General features: G+C 44.2%; 1 protein-coding gene across 1 annotated transcript in view; it reads right to left on the bottom strand.

The window, feature by feature from the left end:
* LOC140735884 (cadherin-22-like) overlaps positions 1 to 20,154 on the bottom strand; it is a 1,045,938-nt gene that overhangs the window by 338,286 nt on the left and 687,498 nt on the right. The window lies entirely within an intron of this gene.

Genomic DNA, 20,154 nt, shown 5'->3' with positions numbered 1-20,154 from the left:
ATTGGTACCTACATGGACCACAACTTCTGGATGTTCACCCTCCCACCTAAGAATGCTAAAGTCTCAAACTGAGATATCTTGCACCCGGGAGGCAACATACCTTCTGGGAATCTCATTCTCACCCAAAGAACCTCCCGCCTGTTCCCCTAACTAATGAATCCCCTATCACCACAGCATGCTGCTTCTTCCCCCTTCCCTTCCAGTTCACAGAGGCAGACTCAGTGCCAGAGACCTGACCACTGTGACTTTCCTGTTAGGTCATTCCACCACCACCCCCCCAACAGTATACAAAGTGATAAACCTGCTGTTGAGAGGGATGGCCACAAGGGTACTCAGCAATGGCTCCTTAGCCCCTTTCCCCTTCCTGCCTATCACCCAATCTCCTGCTTTCTGCACCTTGCGTGTGACTCCCTCTCTATATGTGTTAAGGATCTGGCCTGAACACTGGGTCGAAGGGCCTCTGCTGGTAGCTCTGGACCACGACAGCCCTTAATGTCTGCCTTCTTTCACCTGGCCACGTAGGTTTTGACCCAGTCCCTTTCCTTATTGGACTTTCGCCTATTACCCACTTACCTCCTCACTAGCATCCACCTGTTTCAGTTTTCACTCATTACCCGGTCCATTTAAACCCTGCCTTGACTCATATTCTCTGCCAGTTTGTCCCAGCTCTGACCTGAGTTGTTCTAGCCTGCCATTGTGACGGCTGCCAACTGAATTTGCTGAACTTTGTGTTTCTGGATTTTGCCTGTTTTGGAACCTGATTTTTGCCTGTGCGCTCTGGATCGTCTGCCCTCGCCGGACTGCCTTTCCTGGGTAAGACCTCCACCTGCCATTCCAGATTCGTGCCTGCCTCCTGTTTTTGAAAGACTGTTGCCCTTGGGCTCCCTAATAAATCCTGGTAAAAGAGCATTCAATATTCTGCACTTGAGTCCTACTGTAACCTGACCCAACCTGACAATATGTCCTTTCTATCATCCCTTCAGCCTCTTGAATGATCCGCTGTCCATCCATTTCCAGCCCCAACTCCTTATTGTAGTTTGTTGGAAGCTGCAGCTAGATGCATTTCTTGTAGTTGTAGTAGTCAGGAATACTGGAGGTCTCCCTGCCTTCCCACATCCCGCAAGATTTTTCACCTTTTCCAAGGACTCCATATTCTTTCTGCAATGCTGTGACCAAAATTAAATGCAATACTCCAAATGTGGTCTAACTAGAGTTTTATGCAGCTGTAACATAACTTCTTAACTCTTGAACTCAATGTCTCAACTGATAAAAGCAATAATGCCATATACCGTCTTAAGCACCTGTGTAGCTATTTTCAGGAAACAATGGAATGGGACCCCAAGATCATTCTATACATCAACACTTACGGGCCCCACCATTCACTGTACATTTGATTTCCCAAATTGCAACACCTCTCATATGGACAGATTAAACTGCATTTTCCACTTCACCTCTATTTTGCATCTGATATATGTCCTACTGAATCCTTTAATAATTTTCTACTACTAATAATATTCTACTCTAATTTTCTACACCACTAATATTTTTATTGTCTGCAATATTTCACATAGCCCATACTAGAGGGTGCACATTTAAGATGAGGCGGGTAAGTATAAGGGAGATGTGTAAGGCAAGATTTTAAACAGTGAGTGTTTGGTACCTGGATTGTGTTTCCAGGCATTGTGGTGGAGGCAAATAAGATAGAGGTATTTAAAAGACTCTTAGATGGCCAGACAAAAATGCAGAGAATGGAGAGATATGTATCACATGCGTGCTTGGAGAGAGGCAAAAAAGATATCTTAGGATATGGGAAAGAAAACTGCTGGAACCCCATCACTTAAAGATTGAAAATGCTTTCACTCCCTAACTCTGCAGTCAGGGAAGATAACAGCTTGTGACCGTACAGCGTTCAGGTGAAATGCAGGGTCATACTGATAAATAGAGAAAGCAGAAGAGAACTGGGTGTTGTGTCCTCAGCAGGACAAATGATTTGGTGGGAAATGAAACAAAGTAGAAAGGCAACATAGGAGTTTTTTATTCAAGTGTGTGTCTGACAACAAATGTGGAAATGATGAAGATATTTTTCATTGTGAATAATATAAAAAGATGAAAATATGCAAACATTAGATATCACTACTATGGCACTTGGACGTCATTCTGATAAGTTATTTGTTAGGGAACACTTCTTAATGAGGTACCACTGTAGAAAATCAAAAATGTCTCATTCTCTGACACAGTACAGAAATGTGACCATTACTTCAAGTTGCATTCATTTGAAGAAGCAGAGTTACAAGCTTGCCACAAAAATTCAAAGCACAGAAGCTAAAGTCAATGAATACATTACTTCATGAAAGGCTTTATTGAAACTGTGGATTAATATTAAACAATGTACAGTGAGACATGATTATATGTGGCTTAAAAGCTGAGCAGATCCAACCCAAATTTTAAAGCAAAAATAACCTTGCACTTGAACTGGATTACAAACTTCTAATTCAATTGAATGCTAAGAAATGCTAAGAAATCTTGTCTATCCCCAGGCACAAGCATGTCAGGGATTAATCAAGGATAGTATTGTAGTGGTGTGCTACATGCAGCGCTGAAATAACGACACGTAGTCGGTGAGCTGCAGTTGCAAAAGAGGTTTATTCAAACTTCACGGCCTCGCTTTAAAGCCTTCCTGTTCCCACCCTCCCCGGGCAGGAGTACTGTAGGGGGTGTGTATTCACAGTCCCGTCCCACGTGTGGGCTTTTCCCCTTGCTGGTGAAGCAGACTTGGCGCCCTCTTTGGGACCGGCCTCAATGCCGGCGCGCGCCACTTTGTGAGCCGGTTCGAGTGCGCTGGGAAGTGGGTTGCCACATAACACGCCCCCCCACCCCAGAACCGGCGATACACCCCCCCAATGTCCTCAGTCTGGATCAGCCTCTGTTTGGGAGGTCTGACTCTGCGCCATGGTGCCTGAATCTCGACCAGCTGCGCCAAGTCCACATGGGCCGGTTTGAGTCGGTCCACCATGAAAACATCCTCTTTCCTCCCAATGTCCAGCATGAATGTGGACCCGTTGTTCCTGAGCACCGTAATCGGCCCCTCATAGGGCCACTGTAGCGGTGCTCGATGTCCATCCCGTCGTACAAAAACAAACTTACAGTTTTGCAGGTCTTTGGGTACACAGGTCGGGTTCTGTCCATGCTGTGAAGTGAGTATGGGGGCCAGGTTACCGAGCCTCACACGTAGTCTGCCCAGGACTGCTGCGGGTCCTTCCTCTTGCCCCCTTGGGGCTGATATGAACTCCCCGGGGATGACCAGGGGTGCGCTGTACACCAACTCGGCCGACGAGGTGTGCAGATCCTCTTTGGGCGCCGTGCGGATTCCGAGCAGGACCCAGGGAAGCTCATCCACCCAGTTAGGCCCTTTGAGGCGGGCCATGAGAGCCGACTTCAGGTGACGGTGGAAATGCTCCACCAGTCCGTTCGACTGTGGGTGGTAGGCAGTTGTGTGGTGCAGCTGTGTCCCCAAAAGGCTGGCCATAGCTGACCACAGGCCGGAGGGGAACTGGGCACCTCTGTCGGAGGTAATGTGGGCCAATACATCAAAGCGAGATGCCCAGGTTGCAATCAGTGCTCGGGCGCAAGATTCAGAGGTGGTGTCAGTGAGCGGGACCGCCTCTGGCCATCTTGTGAACCGGTCCACGATAGTCAGGAGGTGCCGCGCTCCTCGCGACACTGGCAGGGGGCCCACGATATCCACATGAATGTGGTCAAAACGCTGGAGGGTGGGGTGGAACTGCTGTGGCAGAGCTTTGGTGTGCCGCTGCACCTTGGCTGTTTGGCAGTGCATGCACGTTCTGACCCATTCACTGACCTGCTTGCGGAGTCCGTGCCAAACGAACCTGTTGGAGACCATCCGGACGGTTGTTCTGATGGAGGGGTGCGCTAAGTTGTGAATGGAGTAGAAAACATGGCGCCGCCAGGCTGCCGGGACGACGGGGCGGGGTTGGCCTGTGGCTACGTCACAGAGTAGGGTCCTCTCACCTGGGCCTACGGGGAGGTCCTGGAGCTGCAAACCGGAGACTGCAGTCCTGTAACTAGGGATCTCCTCGTCTGACTGCTGCGCCTCTGCCAGTGCTTCATAGTCTACCCCCTGGGACAGGGCTTGGATGTTAGGTCAGGAGAGAGCATCCGCCACGACATTGTCCTTTTCCGAGACATGCCGGACATCCATCGTGTATTCGGAGATATAGGACAGAAGTCGCTGCTGGCGGGACGACCAGGGTTCGGATGCTTTCGTGAATGCAAAGGTAAGCGGTTTATGGTCCGTGAACGTGGTGAAAGGCCTACCTTCTAAGAAGTACCTGAAATGCTGGATTGCCAGGTATAGCGCCAACAGTTCCCGGTCGAAAGCACTGTATTTGAGCTCGGGTGGTCGTAGGTGTTTGCTGAAAAACGCCAGGGGTTGCGAGCGGCCCTCGATGTGTTGTTCCAGCACTCCACCAACTACCGTGTTGGCTGTGTCCACTGTGAGGGCGGTAGGGACGTCCATTCTGAGGTGCACTAGCATCGTGGCATTTGCCAAGGCTTCTTTGGTTTTAATGAAAGTGGCGGCGGACTCCTCATCCCAGGTAACGTCCTTGCCCTTATCCGACATCAGGGCGAACAGGGGCGCATGATTCGGGCAGCTGAAGGGAGGAAGCAGTGGTAGAAATTCACCATACCCACGAATTCCTGCAGGCCTTTGATTGTGTTGGGTCGGGGGAAATGGCAGACCACGTCTTCCTTAGCGGGCAGAGGGGTTGCCCCGTCTTTAGTAATCCTGTGGCCCTGGAAGTCGATGGTGTCGAGCCTGAACTGGCATTTAGCCAGGTTGATTGTTAGGCCGTATTCACTCAGTCGGGCGTAGACTTGACGGAGGTGGGACAGATTCTCCTGACGACTACTGCTGGCTATGAGGATGTCGTCCAAATAGATGAAAGCGAAGTCCAGGTCGCGTCCCACTGCGTCCATTAACCGCTGAAACGTCTGTGCGGCATTCTTTAGGCCAAACGGTATGCGGAGGACATCGAAAAGGCCAAACGGGGAGATGAGTGCCGTTTTGGGGATGTCGTCCGGATGCATCGGGATTTGATGGTATCCTCGGACGAGGTCTACCTTGGAGAAGATCCGTGCGCCATGCAGGTTTGCTGCAAAGTCCTGAATGTGCGGCACAGGGTAGCGGTCCGGTGTTGTAGCCTCGTTCAACCTGCGGTAGTCGCCGCATGGTCTCCAGCCCCCTGTCGCTTTGGGCACCATGTGCAGGGGGAGGCCCATGGGCTGTCGGACCGTTGTATGATCCCCAATTCCTCCATCCTCTTGAACTCCTCCTTCATCAGTCGGAGCATGTCTCGGCATGGCTGCCATGAACTGTGGTGCCAGAACCGATGGGAAATCTGCCAGGATTCTGGCGAAGTCGTTGTCGGACAGCGTAATGGAGTCTAGTTGTGGGGCCGGCAACTGGGCTTCACCCAGGGAGAATGTTTGAAAGGTCTCGGTGTGGACCAGTCTCTGCCTTGGCAGGTCGACCAGTAGGCTGTGAGACCGCAAAAAATCCGCACCCAGCAGCTGTTAGGCTACGGCGGCCAGTGTGAAGTCCCACGTGAACAGGCTGGAGCCAAACTGTAGCCGCACCGTACAGGTGCTGTAGGTCCTTACTGTGCTGCCGTTCGTGGCTCTCAGGGTGGGACCCGGTTCTCTGTTGCGGGTGTCGTAACTCGTCGGAGGTAAGACGCTGATCTCGGCTCCGGTGTCGACCAAAAAAATGGCGTCCCGACTGCTTGTCACAGACATACAGGAGGCTATCCCAATGGCCAGCCTCCGTAGCCATCAGCGGCGGCTGGCCCTGGTGTTTCCCGGGAACTTGCAGGACGGGCTACAGCGGCGGGCTTCTGCGCCCCACCGCTGGTGGTAGAAGCACCATTGTTCATGGGTCTCCTCACCCCTGCCTCTGGGGTTAGCGAGCTCTGTGGCCAGGCCTGGTCTGGTGTGCTGCTGGGAGCGTGGCCTGGTGATCTGTGCGATGGACACCCCACTCACCTTCTTGGCTTTCCATAGCACGTCTGCCTGGGCTGCCACATTCTGGGGGTCGCTGAAATCCGCGTCGGACAGCAGCAGGCATATGTCCTCGGGCAGCTGCTCCAGGAACACCTGCTCAAACATGAGGCAGGACTTGTGACCTCCGGCCAGGGACAGCATCTCATTCATCAAAGCTGACGGTGGCCTGTCCCCCAAACCATCCAGGTGCAGTAAGCGGGCAGCTCACTCGCGCCGTGATAGTCCGAAAGTCCTTATGAGCAGGGCTTTGAATTCTGTTTATTTGTCGTCCTCCGGGGGTGACTGTATGAACTCCTCAACCTGGGTGGCTGTCTCCTGGTCGAGGGAGCCCACCATGTAGTAGTAACGTGTGGCATCCAAGGTTATCTGCCGAATGTGGAATTGAGCTTCTGCTTGCTGGAACCACAGGTGAGGTCGCAGCGTCCAGCAGCTTGGCAGTTTTAACGAAACTGCATGAACAGATGTGGCGTCGTTCATCTCCGGTCCAAATAGCATTTGGGCCGTTGGGGTCACCAATTGTAGCAGTGTGCTACACACAGCGCTGAAATAATGACACGGAGTCGGTGAGCTGCAGTTGCGAAAGAGGTTTATTCAAACTTCGCGGCCTCGCTTTAAAGCCTTCCTGTTCCCGCCCTTCCCGGGCGGGAGTACTGTAGGGGGCGCGTATTCACAGTCCCGTCCCACGCGTGGGCTTTTCCCCTTGCTGGTGAAGCAGACTTGGCGCCCTCTTTGGGACCAGCCTCAATGCCAGCGCGCGCCACTTTGAGCTGGTTCGAGTGCGCTGGGAAGTGGGTCGCCACAGTATTATAGTTGTAGAAAGGGAAGACAACTTCGTGGGTTCACCTGCTGAGTCAGTGTGGGTGTAAGTCAGAAACAGGAAGGGAGCAATTACTCTATTGGGGCTATTCTTTGGACACCCCAAAAATAACATTTGACATGGTTGATTTCAGCTTCCCCAGTAATTATTTGACCCTCCTTCATGCAAAAGGTATATATGGGGCAGAATCTGTTAGGTGTATCCAGACCTGACAAAATACATAGACAGGCCAACCAGAGGAGTGTTCATACTGGATCTGGTACTAAGCAATGAACCTGGTCAGGTGTCAGAATGGTTGATGGGTGAGCATTTCCAAGATAGTGATCACAACTAGTTGACTTTTATCATGGTCTTGGAGACGGATAGTAGCAGATGGTATGGAGAAGTATTTAATTGGGTGAGTGGGAATTAAGACACTATTAAGCAGGAACTTAGGAGTTTAATTTAGGAACAGATGTACTCAGAAATGAAAATAGAAATGTGGAAGTTGTTTAGGAAGTATTTGCATGGGTTTCTGAATAGGATTGTCCCATTGAGGCAGGGAAGGATGATAGAGTAAAGGAACTATGGTTGCAAGAGATGTGGAATATTTAGTCAAGAGGAAGAAAGAAATTTACTCAGGCTTTAGGAGGCAAGAATCAGACAGGGCCCTAGAGAGTACAAGGTAGCCAGAGAGGAGCTGAAGAATAGACTTAGGAGTGCTGGAAAGGGGTATGAGAGACCTTAGCAAGTAGAAATAAGGAAAACCTCAAGGCATTCTACTCCTATGTGAAGAAAAAGAGAATGATGAATGAGGGTAAGAAGCTTGTGCCTGGAGTTGGAGAATGTAGGGGAGGTCCTTTATGACTAATTTGCTTCAGTATTCACCTTGATGCTTGTAAGAACAGAATAAAACATGCTTAAGTGCAAGAACATGTCAATTATAAGAAAGAAGATGTACTAGGCCTTTTTAAAAACATAAGGATAAACAAGTTCCCAGAGCTATACGAGATACATCCTTGGTTACTATGGGAAGCAAGGGGAGAAACTGCTGCACATTTGGTATTGGATCTTTGTGCCCTTATTGACCACAAAAGTAGTACAAGATGATCGGAGAGTGGAAAATATTATTCCTTTGTTCAAGAACAGGAGTAGGAATAATCTTGTGAATTATATGCCAGCGAGTCTTAATTCAGTGGTGAGCAAATTGCTGGAGAGGATTCCTAGGGACAGGATTTATGAACATTTGGAAAAACATAGTCTCATGAGGGATAGTGAGCATAGCTTCACGTGCAGTGAATGTGATGTATATGGATTTTAGTAAGGTGTTGATAAGGTTCCCCATGGTAGGCGCAATCAAGAAGTCAGGATGCATGGAATCCAGGGAAACCTGGCAGTGTTGATGCAGAATTGATTTGTTTATAGAAGACAGAGGGTTGTAATAAATGGAGAGTATTTTGCCTGGAGATTGGTGACCATTTGTGTTGCACAGGGATCCCTGCTATTTGTGATTTTTTTTATAAATGACTTAGCTGAGGAAGTGGAAGAGTGGGTTACTAAGTTTGCAGATAACACAAAGGTTGGTGGTGTTGTAGATAGTGTGGAAAGTTGTACAGGTTTACAAAGACACATTGCTGAACCCAGTAGCAACACCACTCCACATATCTACCACTCTCTGCATGAAAACCTTCTCCCTTTCCTATGACTGTGGATGGTGGGGGTTTGGAGTATGGAGGGCTATGGTCTGGGTGCAGGTCAATGAGAGTGGGCAGTTTAAATGACTTGGCACAGACTAGAAGGGTTGAAGGACCCGTTTCTTCGTTGTACTTTCTATGACTTACATTGTGTTAAACGTCCACCCTCTAACTTTAAGAATACTCTCAGAGGCCACTTTATTAGGTACAAGAGGTATCTAATGAAGTGGCTACTGAGTGCATGTTCGTGGTCTTCTGCTGCTGTAGCTCATCCACTTCACAGTTTGATGTATTGTGTATTGTATATGTAATTAGTTTTGCTACAACAAGTGTATGGGACATTGGAAAAAAAGTTGAATTTCCCCATGGGGATGAATAAAGTATCTATCTATCTATCTATCTATTCAGAGATACTCTTCTGTACACCACTGTTGTAAGGTGTGAATTTTTGAGTTAGTTATCTTCCTATCAGCTTGAACCAATCTGGCCATTCTCCCCTGACTTCTCATTAACAAAGTGATCTTGCCCACAGAATTGTCACTCACGAGATGATACTTTGTTTATTGCACCATTCTCTGGAAACGCTAGAGTCTGTTGACCATGAAAATGCCAGGAGATCAACAGTTTCTGAGATACTCAAACCTGCCTGTCTGGTATCAAAGTTCAAAATTCAAAGTAAATTAATTATCAAATTTTATTTATGTCACTGTATACAAGCTTGAGATTTGTTTCTTTGTGGGCATACAGAATAAATCTAATAACCATAATAGAGTCAATGAAAGACCACAAGTTGGACAACTAGTGTGCAAAAGACAACAAACTGTGCAAATACTGAAGAGAAAAAAGAAAATAATAAATAAACAACAAATATTGAGAACATGAAATGAAGAGTCCTTGAAAGTAAGCCCAGAGGTTGTAGGAACAATTCAGTAATGTGGCAAGTTTTCCATTTTGATCACAATTATTTCCCTTTCTGATATTTGCATGCTGCTAGCCATTAAGTTGCAGCCTCATGATAGGGGGATTAGATATTTTCAATAACGAGCAGGTGTACAGGTGTATCTTATAAACTGTTGAAATAAGTGAATGTCCTCTGGTATTTGACATTTCTACATTGAGGAAGATATTCTAACTGTCTTATCCTACCTATGCCATTCATAATTTAAAAACCTCTAAGATCCCCTTTCAGCCTTTGACACTCTAAGGAGAACTACACTAGCTTATCCAACATTTCCTTGGAGTTCATACTATCTCATCTAGAAGCATCCTGGTTGACCTCTTCTACACCTGAAGTCTCCATCTTTCCTGTAACAGGGCAATCAGAGCTGCATGCAAAAGCCCAAGTGTAGCCTAATTAAAGTTTTATATAGCTGCTGCATGACTCCCTTACTGTTATGCTCTATACCCCTACAAATGAAGTCAAGCATGCCGTACACCTTCCTTATCATCTTATCCACTTGCACAGGCACTTTTAATGAACTGTGGACCTGGACCTCGAGATCCCTCTGTACTTCAATGCTCCTAAAGGGGCTACCATTAACTGTATACTTCCTCCTTTCAGTTGACCTTCCAAAGTGCAACACATCTATTTGTTCAGATTCAATGCTCTCTACCTCTTGTCTGCCAATGTCGACTCTATAACTGACCTTTATCCCACTGTATTCTTTAATAGCCTTTACACTGTCCACAACTCCAAGAATGTTGGTATTATCTACAAAGTTGCTAATCCACACATCTACATTTTCATTCAAGTCATTAATGTCTATCACAAACATCAGAGGTTTCAGAACTGATCCTTGTAGAATTCCACTAATCACAGACATCCATCCAGAATAACAGCCCTCTACCCTAATTATCTTTTATGGGTAAGTCAGTTCTATATCCAAACTTGTCGTCTTTACATTCTTATCTTCCGAATCACCCTACAATCGTCCTACTTATCAAATGGCTTATTAAAATCCATGTACATAGCATCTATTTTATTATCCTCAAAAAGCTCAAACAGGTTGTAAGGCATGACCTGTTTTGCACAAAGCCATGCTGACTGTTCGTAAGTAGGTCATACTTGTCAGGAGTATACTAGTATTGTTGGAGCCCATGTAGGGAGAAAAGACAGACTCCATTATGGAGATGGTAACCAGAGTTTATTCATAAGAATTTCAACGGAACATCCATGGTTCGTCTGAGTGACACCATGAGATGTAACATTCTCAAAACTAGGACCTCACGACTAACATTGATCAGGCATCTGCTTAAATAATACAGATAACATGGAATCATCCAGCCTATCAAAATAAAATTAACAAGTTGAAACAGGAAGTGCCAGGAGACCATATTACAAAGAGCAATTCGCTCGAGAAAAATCCGAAGGAACTCTAAACAATTAATGGATCAGAAGCAGAATCGGAATCAGTTTTAATATCATTGGCATATGTCATGAAACTTGTCTTTGTGGCAGCAGTACAATGTAATACATACTAGAAAATGACTTGCAGTATAAAAAAATATATATACAGTATTTATAATAAATACTTAAGTAGTGCAAAAATAGAAATAAAACAGTAGTTAGGTAGTTTTCATGCTCTAGCTCCCTGCACAAACGCAAAGAGCTCATTACGATCTCCTCCTCCTGATGGCTGACACGTGATGACGAAGGGAAACCTAAGAACTTGAGAGAGAGAGAGAGAGAGAGAGAGATATGGGGAACTTGAGAGGGACCTGGGGAACTCAAGAGAGACCTACACAGCCTCAAAAGAGACCTGGGAACCTTCAGACAATGAAAACACTGAATAAACCTTGGAGACATTGAATACACCGTGAAAACATTGAATAAACCTTGAAAGCATTGAAGGTCATGAGAGACACTGGAGAGCTTTGAGAAACCTGACGACCTGGAGAACTTTGAGAAGCTTCGTGAACTTAAGAATCTTGAGACTTAGAAAAAGTTCTGAATGTAGACGAGAGAAGCTTGGAATGTGGATTTGATAAGCTCTGAATGTTGACAAAAAAAGATCAGAACGTGGATTGGAAAAACTTGGAACATAGATTAGAGACACTGGGAGCATAGACTGGGAACATGGACTTAAGAACTGCCACAGTCTCACCTAAAGCCATCCAATGTCAAACGCTTGCGGGGTTCTTGTGTCATGATGTGTGCTGGCAATGTCGGAACTCAAGTGCTGAGGAAAGACAGACTCCAATGTAGAGATGGCACCCAAAGTTAATTGATAAGAATTCCAACAGAAAGTTGGTGGCTCAGCCATCCTGAATCAGAAGACATAACATTCCCAAAACAAGGACCCTGTGATTAATCAGGCATCTGCTTAAATATTACTAGTAGCGTGGAATCCCTGAGCCTTTCAAAATAAACTTAACAAGTTTAAACAGAAGGCACCAGGGGACCACATTACAAAGAGTGAGCCACTCAAGAAAAAAACACAAGGATCTCTAAACAATGAACAACTCTTGTTAAGCAACCATTAACTAATTCAGGTGCTCTAAAAACCTCAGAGCTAAATTCTCTCCAGCTCCCCTGATAAGCCTGAAGAGCACATTACAATGCTTTTCCAAATGTGCATGAATCCTATCACTCAGGATCCTCTTCATTTCCCGACCTCTGACATGAAGCTTGCTGGTCTATAATTACCTGTAATATCCCTATTTCCCTTGAACAAAGGTACCACTATTGTAACTCTCCATTATTCTGTGACCTCACCAGTTGCTCGTGAGGACACACAGATCTTCATTGAATCCTCAGCCATCTTCTCAATAACTTCTTTCAATATTCTGGAATATATGTCATCGCACTCTTGGGACCTGTCTACAATACTTTTTTTTTGAAGAGCCAGCATTAATCTCTTTAATCTCAAAATGTCCCAGCGCATGAATATGTCCCACATTACTTTCATTACTCTTGAAATCCTTCTCCTGGATAAGTACAGATTGGGCCTACTGCCTCTTAGTTATTTACTTTTTCTCAATGTACAGTAAGTATAAATACCTTGGGATTTTGCCTTCCCTTTCTCACCAAGGATATTTCATGGCTTTGTTTGGCCTTCCTAATCAACTGCTTGAGCAATTTCTTGCTTTCTTAATATTCCATAAGAGCCCAATCAGATTTTAGTTTCCTAATTCTTATGTAATGTATGTTTCCTTTTTTGCTTACTGAGTAAATTTGCTACCTCTCTGGTCATCCAAGTTTCACTTATCTTACCATCCCTGTCCTTGCTCCATTCCAGAACATACTGATCCTGAACTCTGATCAACCAGTCTTTAAACAACTCCCACATGTCACACGTGGACTTGTCTGACAGCAGCTACTCCCAATCATGTCTCCTTAGCTCCTTTCTCATCCTGTTATAATTTGCTCTCTCCCAGTGTAGTACTTCCCCAAAAGATCTATCTTGATCCTTATTCTTAACTATCTTTATTGCTTATTTATTATTATTATGATTTGTTGCTTTTTGTATCTGCAGTTTGTTGTCTTTTGCACACTGGTTGAGTGCCCAAATTGGTGTGGAATTTCATTGATTCTATTATTCTACTATAGATTTATTGAGCACGCCCACAAGAAAATGAATCTCAGGCTTGTAGATGGTGGCGTATACAGTATGTATTTTGATAATAAATTTACTTTGAACTTAAAACACAATGAGTTGCAATCACTATTCCAAAAGTGTTCATCCACTAACAGGGTTGTCACCTGGCCTGGTTTATTACCTAAAGCCAACTCCAGTATGTTCTTCCCCAGCTGGACTCTCCACATGCTGTTTCAGAAACCCCTCTTGAATGCATTGAAGAAGCCCAGCCCCATCTCAGCCTTTGGTATTCATTTCCAATCAATACTGGGAATGTTAAAGTCCACCACTGTGATAACCCTATTGTTTCTTCACCTTTCGAAAATCTGTTTAGAATCTGGTCCTCTCCTACTTGGTGGTTATAGGGGAGCTTATAGCATAATCTTGTCAGTGTCACTGTGCCTTTTCTTATTTTGGAGCTCTATCCAGATTGCCTCTGTGGATGAATCCTCCAGTTCATCATCCCTGAATGCTGCTGTAACATTCTCTGCTATCAGTAATGCAACCCTTCTACTTATTTTATCCTCCTCTCCATCATTTCTAAAGCAGCAAAACCCAGGAACATTGAGTTGCCAGTCCTGTCTCTCACACAACCAGATCTCTAATGGAAAGTACACCATAACTCCATGTACTGATCCAGGCTCTAACTTTATCCTCCTTTTCCATAATGCATGCTGTGGTTCCCATTCCCAGTCATGCCAATTGAACCCCTATGGGATAGGATCAGCAAACCTCCCAACAAAGCTATTTGTTCCCCTCCAGCTTAGATACAAAATATCTTGTGTACAGGTCCTAACTGCCCTGACAAGGGTCCAATGATCAATAAATCTGAAGCACTCCATCCTGCACGAGATCCTTAGCCACATGTTGAACTACACTATTTATCTATTTCTCACCTCACTAGCACATGTCATGAATCATAATCCTGAGATTACAATCCTGGAGGTCCTGCTTTTTAACTTTCTACCTATGCATATCTCTAAAATGACTTTGAAGAACCACATATCTGCTCTTCCCTGTGTTATTGGTACCAATATAGACCATGAACTCTGTCTGCCCAAACCCTCCCCTTCAGGAGGTCAGGTAACATCCTGTACCCACAGAAAGACATCCTTGACCCTGACTCCAGGGAGGCAACACACCATTCTGGTATCTCAGTTGTGGCCGCAGAAATGTTAATCTGATCCCCTTAATATTGAGTCTCCTCTCATTGTCACTCCACCTCACCCTTCCCTTCCCTTCTTTGCCTTAGGGTTTGGCAAGTTACTACTGCTTTAGGCCTCTGCAAGATCATCTCACCCAATAGTACCCAAAGGAGTATATCTGTTACTGACTGGAATAGCCATAGGGGAACTCTGACATGTCAGGAGTATATGTGTCAGAAGAAGAGATATTTATAACTTGCAATTTAGTGGAGAGAATGGTGAGACATTAGATGAAGCAAAGACAAAGTCGTGAGTTACATCCTGAAAATGCACTGGGAGGAATCAAGAGGAAGCAGTTCGAGCCACATGGGAAAGGGCGGCAACTAAGAATGAGACAATGTGTTATACATTCCCAAGTTGGACAAATGTGAGAGAGTGCAAGTCTACAGAATTAAATGAACATCACATGAAAAGCTATAGGTGTTGGAAATCTGAAATGAAACAATATGTTGCTGGAAACACTCAGCAGGTCAGGCAACATCTCTGGAAAGAGAAACAGTTAATCTTCCAATTCTAGGACCTTTATCAGAATGCTGCAATGAACAGTCATCTGGATTCCCCCATCAAAGTTGCTCCCCATGGCAGAGTCGTTGTATACTAAAGGGCATGAATTGAAGGTGGGATTGACATATACAGAAGAGATGCAAAGCATTTTATCACCTAGAGTGTGATTAAAGTTTAGAATACACTGCCTGAGAATGTAATGGAGACAAATTGGTTAATTGCTAAATAGGTTTGTTATTGTCACATGTACGAAGGTAGTTAAAAACTTTGTTTTGTAATCCATCCATACAGATCATTTCAAGAGTCTATTTTATCATATAAGGATGCCATGCAATGGTGTTATAACAGCAGGATGGAAGCTGTCCTTGAGACTAGTGGTATAATGTTCGAACATTCAAAGGTATCTTGGTAGGTTAATTGGCCAATATGATTTCCATATGGTTTAAAGTCTTGGCAAGAAAAATCAAAGGCAATTAGTTGGGTATAAGTGAGAAAGAATAAACTGGAAGGATAGACAGGCATTATGAAAGTGTCAATGGGAATGATGGGATTTTTACCCTAAGAGGTAAAAATGAGGTTGGATGGCTCCTTCTGTGGATGTGAATCTGTAGAATTTATTTATCATTCAAAGAGAGAATGAACTCAGATTTAGCTGTAGTTAAATATATAAATGAGTTTGGTCTGCATATTGATGGCATGCACATGATGTAAGTACACCTGGTTGTTGTCACCCTTCATGTCTGAGGCTCCCAGTGTCCCTTGGAGTTGATGTGAGCTAGCAGACAAGGCAAAGGAGAATCCCAAAAGCTTCTACAGATATAGGAAGGGGCACGATTGGTCCTCTGGAAGATCAGAGTGGTTATCTGTACATGGAGCTGAAAGAGATGGGGGAGATCATGGACCCTGTAAAGATTACACAGGAGTAGGTGTTTGTGTCTTGAAGAAAATTAGAATGGATAAATTCCCAGGACCTGACATGGTGTTCCCTAGGATCCTATGAGGGGCTAGTGCAGGAATTGAAGGTGCCCTAGCAGAGATATTTAAAATATACTTAGCTGGAGGATTGTTAATTTTATTGAGTTGTTTAAGAAATGCTCTAGGAATAAGACAGGAAATTGTAGACTGGTGAGCCTGTAATTTGGAAATGCATACGTCTGCATGGACTTTAGCAAGCCCTTTGACAAGATCCTGCATGAGAAATTGGTCAAGAAGGCATGGTCATTTGGCATTCAAGATGAATTGGTAAATTGGGTTAGACTTCAGCTTAGAGGGTGAAGCCAGAAAGTGGTAGTAGATGGCTGCCTCTCTAACTGGAGGCCTGTAACTAATGGTGCAGCACGAAGCTCAGTGCTGGGTCTGTTGTTGTATGTTATCTATATCAATGATCTGGATGATAGTGTGATGAACTAAATCAGCAAATTTGCAGATGACACCGTTTGGGGGTTTGGTGGACAGTGAGGAAGACTATCAAAGTTTGCAGTAAGATCTGGACCAGATGGAAAAATGGACTGAAAAATGACTGATGGAATTTAATGCAGAAAAGCATGAGGTGTTGCATTTTGGGAGGACGAATGTGGGTAGGAATTACATAATGAATGGTAGGTCACTGAGGAGCGCAGGAGAACAGGGAGATCTGGGAATCTGAGTCTGAGGCTTTCATCGGTCAGAATTGACCATGGATATTGCTCCTAGCTGTCTAGATATGCAAGCCCAGGTGGTACAATAAGGAGAGCAAGTTGTTGCCCATGTAGCAAGCTTCCGCTCTCCATGCATCTGATGAAGCCAAAGGAACAGCAGAAACCGATTCAGTTTGGTGGCAGCAGCATCGCAGGCCATTACATGGAGCTCAATGTAGGACTACCTTCAGGCCTCCAGCTGCAGAACTTTCCCTCAGAGTTTACTCTTGAAGCCTTCCCTATGAGTGGGTATAGCTGCAAGACAGTAGCGGTTTGAGATATGAGTTTTCTTTCTCCTAGATGAGCTACCAACCACAGCTGATGAGCCTCATCTGCCCAAAGCAACTGGTTTTAAGGAGCCATTAACCCACCTTTTCCCCTTCTCCTGTCAGTAGTAATGGTTCCACCAAGCTTAGTTGCTAAGCCACATGTGAAGGCCAGGAGCCTCTGAACCTGGGAATGCAGATCCATAATTCCTTGAAAGTGTTTTTCACAGGTTGATATGGTCGTAAAGAAGTGTTTTAGCATATTGATATCATAAATCAAAGTACTCAGTACTAGATTGGATGCTATTTTGAAATTGTTTAAGACGTTGGTGAGGCCAGTTTTGGAAGTATTGTGTGTAGTTTTGCTCACCCACCTACAGGAAAGATGTTAATAAGTTTGAACAACTAAGAAGAGAAAATCTGCAGATGCTGGTAAATCTGAACAACACACACAAAATGGTGATGGAAAAAAAGTACCAAAAATTTTGGGCAGAAACATCAACTGTACTTTTTAGTTATAGGAAGAAGTTTAATAGGTTAGGATTTTATTTCTTAGAGCATAGAAGAATGAGGGGAGATTTGATAGAGGTATACAAAATTACCAGGGTACAGGTAAGGTAAATGTAAGCTAAAGGTTTTTCCATTGAGGTTAGATGAGATTAGACCTAAAGGTCATGGGTTAAGGGTGAAAAGTGAACTGTTTAAAGGGAACATGATAGGGACATCTTCACTCTGCCCTCAGTGAGAGTGTGGAACAGGTTGTAAGCAGAAGTGGTGGATGTGGGTATGATTTCAATATTTAAGAGAAATTTGGATTGGTACATGGATGGGAGGGGTATGGAGGACTATGGTCTGAATACAGGTTGATGGATCTAAGCAGATTAATAGTTCAGCATGGAATAGATGGGCCAAAAGGCTAGTTTCTCAGCTGTATAGTGTTCTGTGATTCTATGACTCTGCAATAGCTGCCCATACATCAGCTCTTTATAGATTAGTGGTGATTTGCTAAGGGGCTCGGGAGTACTGCCCCGAGGAGTAGGAGGTGGTGAAGTAGCAGCTCAACTACAGGCTACATGGCATTTTACACTCAATGATCAAATCGCCTTCTCAAGGACATATAAATGCACTGAATTAGCTCACAACTCTCACAAAATGGGCACTAGTCCCAATAATTGTAACATGCTGAATTTATCTCCTGGCAATTAAAAAGACAAAGAGAAGAGAAAAGATTAAATAAAAACGTAAGCTAGCCAATAATATAAAAGAGGGTACCAAAAGTTTTTTCAAAGTCTAAGTCAAAGAAAACTTTATTATCAGAGTACATACATGTCACTACAAAATAAACCCTGACAAATCTGCTGGAAATATTTGAGGAAATAACAGGCAGGATAGAAAAGGAGAGTCAGAGGATGTTGTTTACTTTGATTTTCAGAACGTCTTTGACAAGTTGCCACATAAGGGTGCTAAACAAGATAAGAGCCCATGATACAACCATCAAAAGAAAATTTCCTGACTGGTAAGAGGCAAAGAGTAGCAAAAAAGCTGCCTTTTCTGATTGGCTGGCAATGACCAGTGCAGTTTTGCAGGTGTTGGTGCTGGAACTGCTTCATTTCACTTTATACGTCATTGATTTGGATGATGGAATTGAGGGCTTTGTGACCAAGTTTGCAGATGGTACAAATATAGGTGGACGGACAAGCAGTGCTGAGAAAGCAGGGATTATGCAGAAGGATTTGACAGGTTAGGAGAATGGACAAAGTAGTGGCAGATGGAATATAGTATAGGGAAGTGTATGGCCATTCATTTTGGTAGAAGTAAAAAGGCAGACTATTTTCTAAACAGAGAAAATACAAAAGTCAAATGTGCAAAGGGACTTGGGAGTCCTCGGGCAGGATTCCCTAAAGGTTACCTTGCAGGTTGGGTCTATAGTGCAGAAGGAAAATGCAAATGTAAGCATTCATTTTTGGGAAAACTAGAATATAAAAGCAGAGATGAAATGTTGAGGCTTTATAAAGCATTGTTCTGACTGCACTTGGAATATTGCTAGCACCATTGGGCCCCTTTTCTAAGAAAAGATGTGCTGGCCTTGGAATGGGTTTAGGGGAAGTTCCAGAAAATGATTCCAACAATGGAAGGTTTAACATTGGAGGAACATTTGATAGCTTTTTGCATGTACTTGCTGGAGTTTAGAAGAATGTGTTGGGTTCTCATTGAAACCTGTCAAATATTGGAAAGCCTAGATAGAATGAATGCTTGAGGGGTTGTTTCCTACAGTGGGGGAATATTGGACCAAAAGGTACAGCCTCAGAATAAAGGAACATCTTTTTAGAACAGATGTGAGGAGGAATTTCTTTAGGCAGATGGTGATGAACCTGTGGAGTTCATTGCCACAGATGACTGTGGAGGCCAAGTTACTGGGTTTATTTAAAACAGACATTGATAGGTACTTGATTAGTGAGAACGTGAAAGGTTACAAGGAGATGGTAGGAGAATGGGGTTGAGAAGGATAATAAGTCAGCCACAATGGAATAGCAGAGCAAAATGGCCTAATTCTTCTCCTATGTCTTATGATTTTACAGTCTTATGGTCTAAACCTGTCTGTCAATTACAAAAGCTTGACAGGATTTCCAGCTGTCCAGATTGTTAATTGTCTCATTCAATTCACTGTTAAATATCTTGATGGTGGAATGATTATGTCTGAGGCACTTCTTGTAATTCAGTTCTTGACAGCACAAAAGATTATTTCATTAACTACTATTAAATGGTAATGATAATTAATTGGCAATTAGTTGTGACTGTTAGATTACCTCAGTTATTAATGTTGATATAAATCTGTTTCTGGCAGCTATTAGAAAATAAATAGCTGTAGTACTGTCCACTGGAGCACCATTTCGATCAGTTCTACACCAAGAAATGGCATTGATGTAATTTTTTCCCCTGTGATGAATTCTTTTATATTATCCCTCTTATTTCTATGATTACTTAGCTCATAACAGGGATGGAAAATCACCCAAAAAAACCAACCTTGATCATACAGTTATTATTCCTGCTGGATCATCAGCAGCTTCAGACGGTTGGTGAGAAGAATATTGTGTACGATTTTGATGTCTTCTGAAGTTAAATATCCTGTTCCCTAAAAAGAGCTTGCTTTCAGAAAACAGGTTTAATGGAGCAAAAAGCATCGGACTATGATGCAGAAGCTCTGTAGTTTAAACATCAGATGGTAATGGGGAGTTCATGCAGATTCGACTCAGACAGCACCCAACTTCAGAACTGAACCCAGGTCCCTCAGGCAGTGGTGTCAATATGGTGCCAGCCTGGATTTGGTGCTCAATTGAAGAAATGAGATTTGATC

This window comes from Hemitrygon akajei, chromosome 11 (genome assembly GCF_048418815.1).
Source record: "Hemitrygon akajei chromosome 11, sHemAka1.3, whole genome shotgun sequence".
NCBI lineage: Eukaryota > Metazoa > Chordata > Chondrichthyes > Myliobatiformes > Dasyatidae > Hemitrygon > Hemitrygon akajei.
This window is presented reverse-complemented; position numbering and strand designations above follow the sequence as displayed.